At 43.1% G+C, this 16,076-nt stretch overlaps 1 protein-coding gene and 1 pseudogene across 1 annotated transcript in view; both read right to left on the bottom strand.

Moving 5' to 3' along the window:
- LOC148665564 (antigen WC1.1-like) overlaps positions 1-16,076 on the bottom strand; it is a 589,159-nt gene that overhangs the window by 90,593 nt on the left and 482,490 nt on the right. The window lies entirely within an intron of this gene.
- Positions 7,617-7,735, bottom strand: LOC148665599 (5S ribosomal RNA; annotated as a pseudogene).

Raw genomic sequence — 16,076 nt, 5'->3', positions numbered from 1 at the left:
ACTCACCACTATCAGTGAGGAGGAGAGAAGAGAAATGTAGCCAATTCAAAGAGGGGGATTATTAGGAGACCATGATTGGTAAGGGCCAATGGGGAAATTTGGCCAGGATGCCAGGGTTACACCCCTACTCTTTTCAAGAAACGCCATGGGATTTTTAATGACCACAGAGTGTCAGGACCTCAGTTTTACATCTCATTCGAAGGAAGGCGCCTGTTTACAGTATAGTGTCCCCGTCACTATACTAGGGCATTAGGACCCACATGGACCGCAGGGTGAGCCTGGTCAGTACCTGGATGGGAGACCTCCTGGGAAAAACTAAGGTTGCTGCTGGAAGAGGTGCTAGTGGGGCCAGCACCACCATTAGGCAGGCCTCCTGACCTTTCACAGTCATGCTTTGTTGTGTGAAACTTTAATGATCTTTTTAGGATTTTTTGAACATGGCAACTTCCACCGAGATGGGTGGGGGGTGTCGGGGTGCTCTTCAATAGCTTTTTCATCTATACACACAAACTGATGTAACGAAGACGCTCAGAACCTGTCACGCAGGGGCTGACTGCTGAGGATAGGGATCCAATGCGGTGCCCTTGGTAGGGTTGGCGCGAGACACAGGCGTAGTCGGAGCAAACAGGCAGGGGTCCGAGTCCGGGAAGGCGTATGTCGAAGAAAACTCAGTCTTCACTCAGGTTGGGAGATTGTCAACAGAGATCTTTAATACAATCAGCTGAAGGGGAGCATATCACAGAGAAAGGGTTTCCCCTAGCACTCAAGACATGCTCACTGGACTGAAGTTATACTTTCCTTTTTTATACATTAAAAGTAGGCAATCTGTTTCAATTTTCTCTGGTTGAATGGGTGTGAGGAATCACAGGCTTTAGTTTGCACCTAAGACAGTGGTCTTAGGTGCGAACAGAAAACCTTTCCCACGCATAGTCACTGTCCTGACCTTTTGGCTCGGTCTTCCACACGTAGCACAGGCGTAGGCACAGAATCGACAGGCGAAAGTGTAGTCGAGGGACTGGCAGGGGTCGGAGTCCGGGAAGGCGTAGAAGTTGCGTCGGTGTGGATTCAGAAGGCAGAGGCGTAAACGAAGAGACAGGCTGGGGTCAGGATCCGAGAAAGCATAAAACAGGCGAAGGTACAAAATCGAGTGGCTAAAGCGGTAGTCGGAAAAGCGGGGTCGAGGTCCAGGGGAGAAGTCGTAGTAAGGCAAAGGTGTAGTTAGTACGTAAGCTCCTGGAGAAAATCTCAATCGTGAGCAATGACCGGGGGGCAGATGAGGGTTTAAGTAGAGGACTGATTGACACGTGCACGTTTGGTACGGGGAGAGCTCGTAAGAATGCGGGAGCGCTTGCCTGCGTGAGGGAGATTCGTGGCAAAACCAACAGAATCAACCTGAACTCACAGAAAAACAAGAATGCCCCCGAGACACCTGCACCCCCCCCGGACCACTCTGGTATTAACACCCCCAAACCCATCCATAACAGCTAACAAGACACAGAATTGGTGCAACCCTCCAACCTGGACCAAGAGCAGGATGGGACAAGAACCTGCACCACACTACGCACCCCTCATCCAGACCAGCAGGACAGCCAGACCACAGACAGCACCATCATGTAACCCCCCTGTTCATTCCAACAGAAAAGCCGAACTGACCCCCACCAGCATGGCGACGCTGCAGCTCTGGTCACACCAGCAGGCCCAATGGGCTCAGAGCTGGGGGACATACAGATGCAGCCATTCAAAATGCGTGGGCGATACCGCATTATTTTCCGGTATGCTGTACGCAGTCTACCGCAAGCTACCGGTAAATACTGCGAGTTACCGGTAAATACCGCTAGTTACCGTAAATTCTCCTATAATATGACAAGCAAAATAATAGTATCCGGAATTTCGGCAAGGTGGAGCTAATAAAGCTCAACCTCTCATGTTTGAGCTGTGGCCATCAAAGTCTTTAACGAAGATATTACTAATAGTATTAATAATGAATGACCTTGGACAAGCTGTAAGTGTAAACTCAAAGTATTGCCCTGGTCAACATTCTTTTTTTCATTGACCGTCTTTGTAAAAGTAACACCACAGCATTTCGCAATCACGCATTTGTTTCCAATCATGCAAAGTACAGTAATTTTTGAGAATCGATTCACCATTTTTAACTTGATTTACAGTATTTGAGAGGTATGTCTTAACACCGATACTACAGTACGTAAATACTGCTCACGTATATGTTTCTAGGTTTATATTATGCATTTCATATGGTCAAATTACTTTTGAGCAACTAATAAGAAGCGCGAAACGGTATGCGCAGGGCGTTTTAGTTTTGTTTTACTGGGACTCTGCTTTAACAATGTCGCCGTGGATTGATTAGAGATATCAAGTACATACAAGTCATTTTTTAAATGTTGTAGTTCGTCTTGTAAAAATGTTACGAGTACATCATCTATCAACAATTACACAGGTTCTGTTTCCATATTGCGGATTTTGGTTACGTAATATTATTTTCTAAATTTCACGTTGTGAATATATGATTTGGGCAAACAGAGCCGCAAAGAAGTACATTATGGGTTGTTGTTTTTTTTTTTTGCAGTTTTATCTAGAACAAGAGATGCTTAAACCTTTGTCTGATTCTTGTGAAACTATCCACACGACAGTTACAGTACCTAGGAGTTGACTTCAGTGATGTCACTGATGGGATGTTTCTAAAAATCCATCCTCTGTAAAACGTCTTCTCTAGTTGTCCTGCATATGTATTCGCTAATGAAGCTGTGTGTTCTGAGCCTGGATCTCTACATTTCTGTATGAACCAGCTTAGAGGGCTAAAGACAGCTTGTGTTTAAATTGAGTGTAAGGCAATTTATGCTTCTAAAGTCATGGTCAGCATTTATTATTGTACTGTGCTGTAAACTTGTTCGGTGCCTAGTCACATTATTTTATAGCGTTTTTATAGCGTTATCAAATCCGGTGGCGCTGTGTGTTAGTTTCCTGACTCCCAAGTCACATGGTCTCTGATTGAAACCTGTGAAACCGGTTTAATTCGTCACAGCCAGCACTCCGGCAGAGAGGGGGTTGTACTCGTAAAGTAGAAGCAGGCGAGATTTCCAGCGAAAGACACCTCCCCCTCCCCCCCCCCACCCTCATACGATTCAAATTGTATTACAGCATTGTAATTACACATTGTAATTGCATTACTCATTGTACACATGCTTAAAAGAGAAGAGAGAAAACGCAAGCCTTCTTCAGGTGTGAGGGTCTTCTGCTCAGAATGAAACGCTAAAATGTAATGTAGGCTCTGAATGGGTTCAATTATGATTTGGGCTTTCTTTCATCTAAAACCCTACTTGAATCCTTCTAAACTAAAAATCAGTGTTAGTGAGTTCTAAATAAAGAGGTATCCAGGTAACAGTGAAACGGGCGGACAATCTGGGGAGATCGCCCGTTTTCCATGTAAATAGTTCCCTGGTTCCGCACCCCTTGGTGTTTCTCTCGCTCTCTCTCGGGTCACCTGATCATTAGCTCGAAAGATTTCAGTGCTTTGTGTATATTCTAATGGTAGTGGGGGCAGGGTGTGTGGGAACAGGTTTGGTTGAAATTGCATTGGAGATCTATGCTCTTCACACCTGAAACATTTTCTCTGAAAGCATTTTCTTCGCAGTTTAACCGATCTTGTTACAGCATGTTACAGTTTACTATACTTAACCATATTAATTTTAAGTGCTTAATGCCATTTTTTGACCAGGCACGAATATTCTTAAGTCCATATCTTCGCAAGGGAATTAGTGCGAATTGCAATACTAATTAAATTAAAACTACTAACTACTAACTAATACTAGCTAATTAAAACAAACCAGAAACGTGTTGTTCTGTCTAATGACATTACAAGTGGAAAGATTACAGATTTTAATCGTCTTTAATTTTGTTACGTTATACATTTTAGAAACGTTTCATCCATACAAACACCACAAAACTATTTTCGATTGTATTTCTGAATAGTATGTTACACTTAGTTCACTGTTTTAAATACATCTAATTAAGAAAGTTAGGTGTTAGCATAAACTATTAGCAATCAATAATATTAAATTAAGCACTGTAATAAGCTGTTGCACTTTCCCCCGCATCTTTATATATATTTAAGTATATTTAAGTATATAATAAGTCTGACTATCATATAATAAGTTAAATACAAAACTAAAGAAAAAATAGGGTTAAATATAATTCAAAATATTTTGCTAACAATGTTAACTGTTTATGAATAATAAAATGTATTAACTAAGAAGTAGGATGGCACAGTTGTTAGTATGTTTTTTGTTTTGTTTCTTTTTCATAAATACAACAGTAGTACCTGATGTCTCAGTGGCTTTCAAAATTAAATTATGCATGCATACCTGTGAACTAGAAAGATAACTAAGATATCCATCCATTTATAATGGTGGCGAAGTGGTTAGCATTGCTATCTTGCAGTACTGGGGTCCTAGGTTCAATTCCTGCCATCCTGTGTGTGTGGGGTTTACATGTTCTCTCTGGGTTACATGGTTTTTCTCCATATGTGTGATATGACTCCCTCTCGCACTCCAAAACATACTGGTAAGTTAATTGGTTTATGGGAAAACTGGCCCTGGTGTGTGTGTGTTTGTGTCTGTCTGTCCTGTGATGGACTGGCGCTATAGCCAGGGTGTATTCTGCCTTGTGTCCGTTGCTTACTGGGATAGGCTCCAAATCCTCTGTACTGGATAAAGAGATTAGAAATGGATGGAAGTAAAGGCACTGGGTGGATGGAACTATACACAGGGTTAGAAACCCACTATGAAATGGCAGCATCTCACTGAGAATAAAATATCTTATAGTGCTGGCTTAACGAAAAAGCCTTTCCACCTCTCTTGCACATCAGTATCCATACCTAGTTATTTAAACAAATTGCCTCTAATTATAAACATCTTAATATGCTGGCTCTGTGGATCCGCATCAGCTATGTTTGCCCATTCCTTCAATTCATGTGCATCCAACACACAGTTCAATGCCAGCAACTACACATAATCTAAAATACAATCCTTATTTCAGTATCTATGTAAACATATAGTCTGTTAACTTCATCATCTTCATCAAAAGTATGCCTAACCCCATTAGGAAGTGTTCTTGTTATAAGTGTATTCCTCAGCTTTCCCCAAATTATCTTCTTCTTGCCAACATCTCTAGTCTTTTATCCTGCAATAACTCAGCCAACACTTAAATCTCCAAAAGCTGCTTGTGTTAATTTCTTTAAATCACAAATATCATGTGTAAATACTGGCCATGTAATACTCTGCATTGTGGAATAATAGTTTATTTTAAAGGGAACTAGAGAAACTAAGAACTAGAGAAATCAAGAAAGGCTTTTTTTCTAGAATTAATAAATGCACATCCTGTTCACTGGGGAAATTAAATCCACACTGAGCAATCTTCAATATGTTCAGAATATGACAGCAAGAATCCTATCAGGGATGCATTATACCTGTTTTCAAGTCCTTGCACTGGTTACCTATCAGATTTCGAGTCAACTTCAAAATCCTTATCCTCCTTATATACTGTCCTACAACTGTTATTATTGATCACCGAATTATTGTACTTGACATGACTTCATCCAGCCTTTCCTGAACGTCTATGACAGGCAGAGAGAGTGCTGTTTCTGGTCCGATCTTTTGCAGCTGACATTTCACTGTTTTAAACGAACAAGAAATTAGATTGCTCAAAAATCAGTTATTCTATATAAACACAGCGTAATTGCCCTCCGAAAATCCTCTTTTTCTTGTTCGTTTTAGAGACCTTGATTGAAACTGATTTTAGATGTCAGAAAGGATTTATTTTCTCTGTATTTCCTACATTGCTTTGTCGAGATTTTAACTTTATATCTAACTTTATATCTAGGCTCAGATTTCAACTATAAATCGTACAGTAATTAATAGCAGAAAATACTGATGTTTTCCGCCCTCCTACCACAAAAATATGTTTTGTAGTTGGGATTAACTTTATTTCGTACGCGTAGCTACTCCGATTCGGACACCGAACAGTTAAAGATGGCGGCAAATCAGACACCCAGAGAGAGGGGGGGGGGCGTCTTCTCGCCTCCATAACTAAAATGCCAAATAGGAATGGCTTAAGCGACATACACAGTTGTGTAACTGACAGTTTGAGGTAGCCTATCGTGTAAATTTCGCTGTCTGCCCCAAAGTCATGTGACTGATTTTTCGCCCTGTTTCGTTGGTTAAACGCAATGATCACAAGCACCACCATGGTAACTGGGATGTGTAGTTTTTAATTCCGTTTGAATTATAACTGTACGTACTGTCTTCATATTTGGCCAGGGCTTTAAGGAGAAGGCGCGCCAAAAAAATTCGGTGCCGTCGTCTCCGCTTTAAAGGTACCCCCGTGCTGGAAGAATTTGACCTCGGAACGTTTGCCCAGCGTAGTTATAGTGGACATAAAAACAAGAGTTCGCTGGCATTATATCCTAGAAGACACAGACCGGCGCCAGACCGGTAAATGCTTGATGAACTAGGGATTGGACAGTTTCCAAGTGCTTGTACAATCGATGGAAATGTTCAAATAAATGTACAAAAGAAATAAACAAAATAATCATTTATTTATTTATCATATTGGCTAGCTAATGTCCTCTCTTTGCTAGTTAGTGGCTGTGTTTCTGCGTTGGGTAGTTTCTGAGACTGTTCTCAGGCGGAAGATGTAAACAGCTTAATTTTCGTGTTAAATAATTTTTAAAAATTAAAATTCATTCTATACAGCAATCACATATTTGGGTACCGTTTCATAAAACTTTCATGCTTAAAATGTTAAGGGAGAAATGGAAGACTGGTGTGTATTTTTTCTTTAAACTATCAAGACCAGCCATACACAGTACAGTTTATGTACATACAGTAATGTTTATGTTCCTAAATTAATATCGTTTATGACCTTCAGATGCGTTATGCTCCTCTTCTTTTTATGCTCAGCTACTAAAATTTCCCTTTAGTGGTAAAATTCCATATAAATATTCAAAACTAAGCGGATTGAAACGTGCACAGTAAAGACATTAAATTATTAAATCTTTTCACTACCAACCAATGCACCACGAGTGCCCCTGTCGGTCATTTTGGCCAGCCAATCACTTACCGCGGTGCCCTACGGTGCCCTGCGGGTTGGTTACTGTACCGCGGGTTTTTAACGCTCATTTTGAATGGCTGCATCTGTATTTCACTTCAGCCTTTCACTCTTGCTTCCTTCCAATGAGGACGGAGCTGCGGGAGAAAGGGCGCTATAGAGAATCGCTGTGGAGAGCTGCTGCTGTGCATTGACATCTGAGCTATGTGGAAAACGATCTCAATACAATTCTGAAAAACGCGACACCCTGAACGCCAGCCGAACAAGTCTCCACAGCCGAAGCGCTGTGTCTCTTTTCAGCTGGCGATAAACCTTTCCTCGATCCTTTGCGGACTTGTAAAACTGTTCCTGATCAGAATAAAAAACGCTCACGCTAATACACAAGCACCCGTGTCTCGCCAAAGCTGACAAATAAACAGACGGACAAGCCGCACTGCACGTGTGAACAGGGGAATGAGCGAGCGAGCGGGGATAGGGCGCCTCCTGCGCTTAAAAGCTTACAGCACCTGGTATTCCCAGGCGGTCTCCCATCCAAGTACTTACCAGGCCCATCTCTGTTTAGCTTCCGAAACCAGACGAGATCAGGCGTGCTCAAGGGGGTGTGGCCATAAGCGAGAGCAAGGCTCGCTGGCACCCTTCTTATAGAGAGGACAGCTCCGTCACCTCTTTTACGACGCTGCTTTTTTTCCCTTGCGTTTTTCTCTTCTTCCCACGTTCTCTCTCTTCACTGCCTTCGTCCCCGCTCTATTTCACTTCAGCCTTTCACTCTTGCTTCCTTCCAATGAGGACGGAGCTGCGAGAGAAAGGGCACTATAGAGGATCGCTGTGGAGAGCTGCTGCTGTGCTTTGACATCTGAGCTCTGTGGAAAACGATCTCAATACAATTCTGAAAAACGCGACTCCCCGAACGCCAGCCGAACAAGTCTCCACAGCCGAAGCGCTGTGTCTCTTTTCAGCTGGCGATAAACCTTTCCTCGATCCTTTGCGGACTTGTAAAACTGTTCCTGATCAGAATAAAAAACGCTCACGCTAATACACAAGCACCCGTGTCTCGCCAAAGCTGACAAATAAACAGACGGACAAGCCGCACTGCACGTGTGAACAAGGGAATGAGCGAACGAGCGAGGATAGGGCGCCTCCTGCGCTTAAAAGCTTACAGCACCTGGTATTCCCAGGCGGTCTCCCCTCCAAGTACTAATTAATCCCAACCCTCTTTAGCTTCCAAGATCAGACAAGATCAGGCGTGCTCAAGGGGGTGTGGCCGTAAGTGAGAGCAAGGCTCACTGGCACCCTTCTTATAGAGAGGACAGCTCCGTCACCTCTTTTAAGACGCTGCTTTTTTTCCCTTGCGCTTTTCTCTTCTTCCCACGTTCTCTCTCTTCACTGCCTTCGTCCCCGCTCTATTTCACTTCAGCCTTTCACTCTTGCTTCCTTCCAATGAGGACGGAGCTGCGGGAGAAAAGGCGCTATAGAGGATCGCTGTGGAGAGCTGCTGCTGTGCTTTGACATCTGAGCTCTGTGGAAAACGATCTCAATACAATTCTGAAAAACGCGACTCCCAGAACGCCAGCTGAACAAGTCTTGAAGTGGAAATCTAATAAGTAAATTGATTCTTAAAATGTAGAGAGCTTTGCAAAAAATATATTGGTGCTTTAAGATAATATATTTCAAGGATGTAAATGCTGTGCTACAGTACGTGCAGAATTTTAGAAAACAGTGCATCAACAAAGTACACTGTTTAGGTTACTTTAGAAGACAATGTACCAAAACAATATTCCCTGTCTGGGTCGTTAGAATTAGCTGAAAGTAACTGATTAGCTTTGAATAACAAATCTAGTGCTTCTTCTCTCGCTTTTTGATGTCATCTGTTTTCTCTTAGGGAAAGGGGAACTTTTAGAAGGGACAAAGCGCTGAGCTTTTTTACAGCGCATCGTCTTTTAAAAACCCTGTACTGCTTGTAACAAATTGAGTCTCTGGTTGCACTTTGTGAAGTGGCAGCAGGGCTTGCAATATTGAAATAAAGACCTTATTCAGGTGAGAACTCTCTCTTGTGGCTTCCTTGATAGTTCCATGACAATTTGAGGGCTCGTCCGGGATCAGAAACCTGAACGCGAACGGCTGCTGAAACTCCATCCGTCCCTGACAATTTTAGTAAAATTGGACGAACCTCGGAGAATAAATTGTTTATCCTGCCAGAGACGCATCTGGAGAATTGGCAGCTGTCTGACGCCAGTAAGTGATCCTTAAAAATTAATAGTTTGAGAAGCGAGCCACAGGGGTGTTCTCACGCGGGTTTGATGAGTCTGGGACTCATATAAAGAACTTATCTTAACACAGATGTGTGGTTTTTGCTCTGCGGAGTAGTTGATGTGATAAGGTTCTAAGTAAGGCACCGATCGGTAAAAATGGGAAATTAAAATTCAAAGATGAAAATGGGACAGAGCAGTCCAGCAAAAGTACATGTACGACAAATTCAGAGAAACAATTATAGCCTGGGTTAGAGTAAAAAAAAATGTTTTATGTTCATGAACTGTAAAGCTAGGGTAATAGGTGTAAAGGAACTTGCACATAATTTATAAATGATAATTAGGGGCCCATAACTATGAAGGATCTTTGTAAGTGAATCAGAATGGACAGAGGAAAGTTGAATTAGGAAAAAGAAGTTTCCTGAAGAAGGGGAAACTTAGAAGAGAAGGAGAAGAAAGGAAAGAAAGTGAATTGGAATACTTATGTAATGGAAAGAGGAATCACAGAAATAATGGGAAGCTTAAAAAAAGACTAGTCTTGAAACTAAAGAACAGCAAGCTGCAGCTAAAGTCATGGCCATGCCTTCTAAAAAGAAAAAGTCTCCACCGAAACTAGAAAGCGGTCCGGAGCCAAAGCCTTTTCACTTGTTTGTGAAATGCCAATGTGCACTTTTACAGGTCCAGAAGGAACTCCAGCATATGTACATTGACATTGGTCTCCTAGTGAATTATTTGCATTAGTTAAGTCTTTTCCTAAATTGCCTGATGACCGTAAAGAATTTCGAAGAAAGCCAAGCCTTGTTCTTGATTGTCTTAAGCCTAATTACAGTGACATAACCTTGTTGCTAGATCATATTGTTCCTAAAGGTTTACAACGTCCTCTAAAAAGGAGGAGGCAGATTGGCGGATACGTGACCCAAATGATGAAGAAGTATCCATCTAAATTAATCCACACGGACATGGAGAGGAAAAGTTAGGCGCCCGCTTCTAAAAAGAGGTAAGGACTCCTCTTTTCTAAAAAGTCCCTTGTCCTCTCCATGTTGCTGTGGTGCTGAAGCAAGTACAACAGAAAAATGAGTTAATGGTGTATATGTTTTTAGATGCCTGTTTTGTGAAGGTGGGGTAGAAAAGGAGGGATTGCTGAAGGAATAGCGTCTCGCCCTGCCCGTGCGAAACAAACCAGGTGTTGCATCCTGGTACACGACTGCAGTACGGCTGAAGGTAGTAACTAGAACTGTACTTGCAGAAGAGCCGAAAATGGTAACTCGATTCAACTGTGTGTTCGTGTTCCCGAATTGTGATAGTTCGTCAGTTTGTCTCGACTGGGGGGTTCCGCGGGGCGAGTGGGGGACATGAAAATGGTTTGGTGTGAAGAAAAAAAAAAGTTTGATTAATCCAAAGTGAAACTTAAAATAAATATGTCAGACGGAATTTAGGCTGAACAGGAATGTAGAAAAGTGTATGAACATTTGGATAAAAATAAACAATATTTAGAGGAATATTTGAGAATTCAACAGAATGTCATAGATGAGACGCAAAAATCTCTGATGGAAAAGCTAAAAGCAATGGCTGAACGAAACAAAGTTATATATGCAGAAAAAGAAACAGCAAAAGAAGAAATAGAACGCCTTAAGAGAGAATCTAGGAGAAGGGTGGGAATTAGTGTGGAGATTTTTGAAAGAGCATTACCCACCGAAAACTGATTAGAGAAAAGTAACAGCATGTCAGCAGAAGGAAGTGAGGATGTTTCAGATTTTACAGAAAGGTTTATAGCTTTATGGATAGTATACTCGGGGTTAGCCGATGAGAAGGAAGTGAATGAAGATACTTCCACAGTAATAAAACAAATTTACTTGAGTGGGTTAAAACCTGATGTTGCCAAGAATGTGCAACTATGCTTTCCTGATATTACGAACAGAGACAGATGTGATTTAATAACTCGCGAAGCATGCATGCAGAAGTGCGAGCGCTGCAAATGGGTGGTAAAAAGACTCTCAAGGAGGAGAAAAGGGAGCCACCAGTTTGTCGAAATTATTGTGCGACTTTAATGTTATACCGAGATATAAAACCCCAAAGACAAAACTACTAATAAGCTGGTGTGCAGTTACTTAAAAAAAGGTGTTTTTTGTAGAAATTGTAAGAAAGAGGCTTGATTTCACAATTAAAGAACATGTCAGAAGCTGAAACGAGAGCCATGCGTGAACTAACAGTTTTAATCTAGTAAACCTCTCTGTAGCCTTCTTAAATTTATCTCAGGATTTAAATAAAAGTGAAATAATCTTAACTGTAACCAGAAACTGGGGGACACAGGAGCACAGCTGTCCTGTTTTTAAACTAAAACAGCATAAAGATGTGATATAAAGTTTTCTAACGGGTAACAGGAGGCTACAGGAGAAGGGGTGCAAGGGTTGTGTTTAAAGCAAATATAAGCTGTCACAGTCTGCTTGGGAAAAGATGTACAGTTTCAACTACTGATGTGGGTGGGGGACACCCCAGACCTATTTTAGGCCCAGACTGCAGCATTTTATAAGGAATTACTGCATGAAATAGCATTTATGTGAACTAACTCAATAGAGTTATGTGATATTGTGATTGTTTTACCTAATTAGGGAATCCATAAGGCCGGGCTTCTCCAAGTATTGGATCTAAAGAGGAAAAAAAGGAGTATAAAACCAACTACATGATAAAGCCAGGGTGAGCATGGAGATAGGCATCGTCTGGTGGGTTATTATTATTCAGGACCCCTTGATGCGGTGGCCAAGGGGCCGTGTTTATGTGTTGTGCAGGCTACCTGCCTGGCTGTATAAACTGTGAATAATCTGGTGTAGAACTAGCAGACCGAATGAAAATATTTAATTGAAACTTGTAAATATGCTAAATGGAAAATTGTAGCAATTTATATAGACTGTATATATACATTTGGTGTATGCCACAATTTTGGATAGCAGTGAAGGAATAGGGATTTCCCCAACATGGCAGGGACTCCAGTCAAGAATGCTGGGTTTGTCTCTGAACTGTTAGAAGCTTTGCAGCTACTGACTGAAGTAGCTGTGGTAAAGTATAAATCACATAATGAAGAAATGTTTCCAGTAACTCGAGGGAACAACTTTACAGATGTAGCTGTCAGGTGCACAGTCCTGGTAGAACAGGAGTCTGAGACCCCTGTGAGACCTCTGTTGGTGAAAAGGGGACAGCTACAGGATATTCAGGCTGAGGCCTCTAAAGCAGAGAAAAGGACATGGTTTGAAAAGAGTGTGGTGCTGCCAGCACACTGGACGCTCTGCATGCCCTCACAGCCTAATGCCCTTTGTAGCTCGACTAATGCACTCTGTCGGACACCTGGGTGTGAGTCAAATGGTATGCCGGTTACCCAAACCTGGGTGGGGACCATGTTTGAAGCAGTAGCCACTTATGTGGTATCTCAATGTGATGCTTATCAAAGGAACTCAACTACAGTTCAGGTGCAGGTGCTACAGCTAAAAAGGCCTGCTCCTGAGAAACCTTTCATGCAGTAGCAAATGTTTACAACCTTGGCTCTTATAATCTGTTTTCCCAGTGGGTTGCTGTCACTGCCTCTGTGTCTACCAAACACTTGATGATGGAGATAAGCCCTTGGTGGGCACTGCCCTACCGCATGTATTATGATCAAGAGACAGGCTGTGGCTGGATTATTCGGGGTGAGATGGACTGAGATCACCCTCAGTCTGCTGGAACAGTGGAATGAAGGAACAGAAAAGATTGACTAGACATCAGACTGAAGGAACGCCATGGGATGCGGCTGGATCAAACAGAACTGTGTAATAGAGCCTGTTTGATATCATCACAGGCCAATCAATGAAACTTCCTGGAGGGATGAATTTGGCTAATGGATTGTTGAATTTGCTAATTCTCTATTGTAGTATTGTAGGTTGTTAATTGAAGTGGTGCACGGGGCTGGTGAACAGGTGCTGGACGCTTGGAGACCTCCAGTAGAGGGAAGACACGATCTGATACCTGGCGAGTGGGTGTGGGTGAGGAAGATATACCCTGCCAGATGTTGCAACCCTGCTGGGAAGGACCATATCAAGTGCAACTGACTACCGACTCTGCCATCTGAGTGACAGGATGAGATCGCTGGATCTACGCATTGCGCTGACACCGAACCACTGCACCAGAGACTGAGTGAACATTATTATATTGTCACTGTTTCTGTGTTTGTTGAGCTTCCTGAGGGGGGGTGACAGTGTACCTGTTAAGTGTAAGGAGTTTTACTTTTATAAATGGGGATATGGAATCAATACTTTATCAGTCAGCCACAAATAATAATCAGAGCTCCTGTTGGGATTGTATTGCTATAAAAGATGCTCATGGGAGTAATCCCCTTTGATAGAGGTGATTATTTAGGTTTATTGGCATGGGTAAATAGCCCTGCTTTTAGTCTGAGTGTAACTCAGATGTATTAGAATGGAAATAACTGTATGCTCCTCGCTATAATCACAGTTTTAGGCCATTCTCTATTAGGGTGATAGACAGCTGTTTAGGTGAGCAAAGACTAAACAGTACTTGTATTCTAGACAATTATTAGCAAATTAATGACTTAGCAAAGCACATCTATGATGAAGAAAAATACATAGCATAATTAGAATCCAGATGATTGAGGCATTGGTGCATGGCTACTGTCTGTGCTAGGAACCTGGAGAGGGTCTCTGGTTCAATACATATTTGTGTGTCTGGTATTATTCGTTATAATCATACTGTTAATATCCTGCTTGAAAAACATGTGGACTAAAGCTGCTGCTTCTGTGCTAATTGTACGCCCTGAAGGGATCAATATAGTTTTAAGGGGGGGTTACCCTTGGGAGTGATTCCCCTAGATGCACATTATTATTATGATTTGTTTGTTCATAATAAGATGTTTTGCAGGAACGGGCCAATGAGAAATTTTACAACTTCAGCTAGAATTGTTCTGCAAAATGGCACAGCTGAGGCAGTGGAACAATGTGTAGATTTTTCTAAGAGTTATTACTCTTCTGGTGAAAGACTTCAGGAAAAAGAAGTGGTGTTCACTCAGGTGGAGGGGGCCGTACCACGGCTGCTGACCACTGCAACTGCTGTGAAAGTCACGGAAAGGGTGCCCTGAATTCATGCTTCCCACTGTAAAAAGGTCACAAACGAACTGAGCAAAGCGCAGGAGTGATGTCTCCACAGGGATAGATGGGGATCACATGCTTGGGACTGATGTGCCCAGCCTTTTTCCTTTTTATGTGGAAGCCTGTCACCACCCAGAAAGAGGAAGAATCTAAATGCGAAGCCTCTTTGTATACAAACTGGCTGAATGAAACTGATAATGAGGGGGATATGAGTAATTTGTGGTATAAACTTATAAATCATACTGTAAAGTTAAAGAAATTTAATGCATCTTGTTATGTATGTGCTTTAATGCCTCATTCTACAGCCTCACCCCTTTCTCTCCTGGTTAGAATCACTGTTTGGGCCAGGGGGAATGTTTTTCTTTAAGTTACTAACACCGATTATAGTAGCTGTGATACTTGTCTTCCTGTTTTTGTGTTGCTGTACGACATATATTATTCCAATGCTTTGAAATATGGTAATGAATATGTTTGCGCATCAGTATGTTCTGATAAGAACGCAAGAATCCGAAGTATGGGAGCCTCCCGGGAGTCCATATTGTAATGCCCTCGCCTGGTGGTGAGGAGGAAGCGCCCCTAGGCGCTCGTAGTACCGCTGGGCATGCTGGGAGTGGTAGCCGGGGAGAGTCTGAGGGTCAGCACGATGACCAGCGGCTGACCCTACCTGTGTAAATAATGTCCTAGTAATTCTAGTGCCCTGTGTAGTCCTGTAAAAGTATAGTGTGTTGTTAGGTAATTACCACCCTAAATATGTGTACGTGTTCCGTCAATCTCCTCATGTGTGTGTAGATCATGTGTTTGGTTTTGTGTGGTTGTAAACGAATAAAGCTAATGCTTGTTTGTTAATCGCGTCTCCACTCGTCCTTGTTCTGAAAAGAACCTGCAAACGCTACATTGGTGTCAGAAGTGGGCAGAATGGACAACTCGTAGCAGACACTACCCGATTCTGTTAAGCGCCGGCTGACGCTGGAAGAAACAGAACCCATCGGCAGCGCACATAGGGAGCCTGAGCAATTCCTGGGTGTGACAGGTGGCCACAGCCCTTACCAGGGCTATTCAATAGTAGTTCTGCCGGTAGAATTGGGGCGACTGGCCGCTACTCCTGGTCAGCGGGCACCCCAGATAGAGGATACTCTCCCTGCTGGAGCCGATCAGAGATTCCCACACCCATCAGCGCGGGTGCGACCAGGTTGCTACAATGGGGAAGCGCCATGGGAAATCTACGAGGCGCAGTTCCAGCTCGCGGCCCGGACGAATGGCTGGAGCCGGGCGGAGATGGAAGGAGTGGCCTGCCAGGTGCTCCTGGACGTCCCGGAGGAGGACAGAGGCGAATACACGGCGCTGGCGGGGGCTCTCCAGCTGCGTTTCGGTGTGGAGGAGGCGCCGGACTTGATGCGGGAGAGGCTGGCCCTGCGGCGGCGACGACCAGGAGAGCGACTAGGCCCGGTTGCCGCTGATGTCGCGTTCCTCGCCCGCCGAGGATACCCAACTTTCCCCCTGGAGGCGCAGCGGGAGATGGCTCTCCAGGCTTTTCTCAAGGCCCTCTCACCCGAGGAGCTGTGGCGCCACGTGCAGCTGG

This window comes from Lepisosteus platostomus, chromosome 5, assembly GCF_059453375.1.
Source record: "Lepisosteus platostomus isolate fLepPlt1 chromosome 5, fLepPlt1.hap1, whole genome shotgun sequence".
Taxonomy (NCBI): Eukaryota; Metazoa; Chordata; class Actinopteri; order Semionotiformes; family Lepisosteidae; genus Lepisosteus; species Lepisosteus platostomus.
The sequence above is the reverse complement of the archived record's forward strand: the minus strand, read 5'-3'. Positions and strand labels throughout refer to the sequence as shown.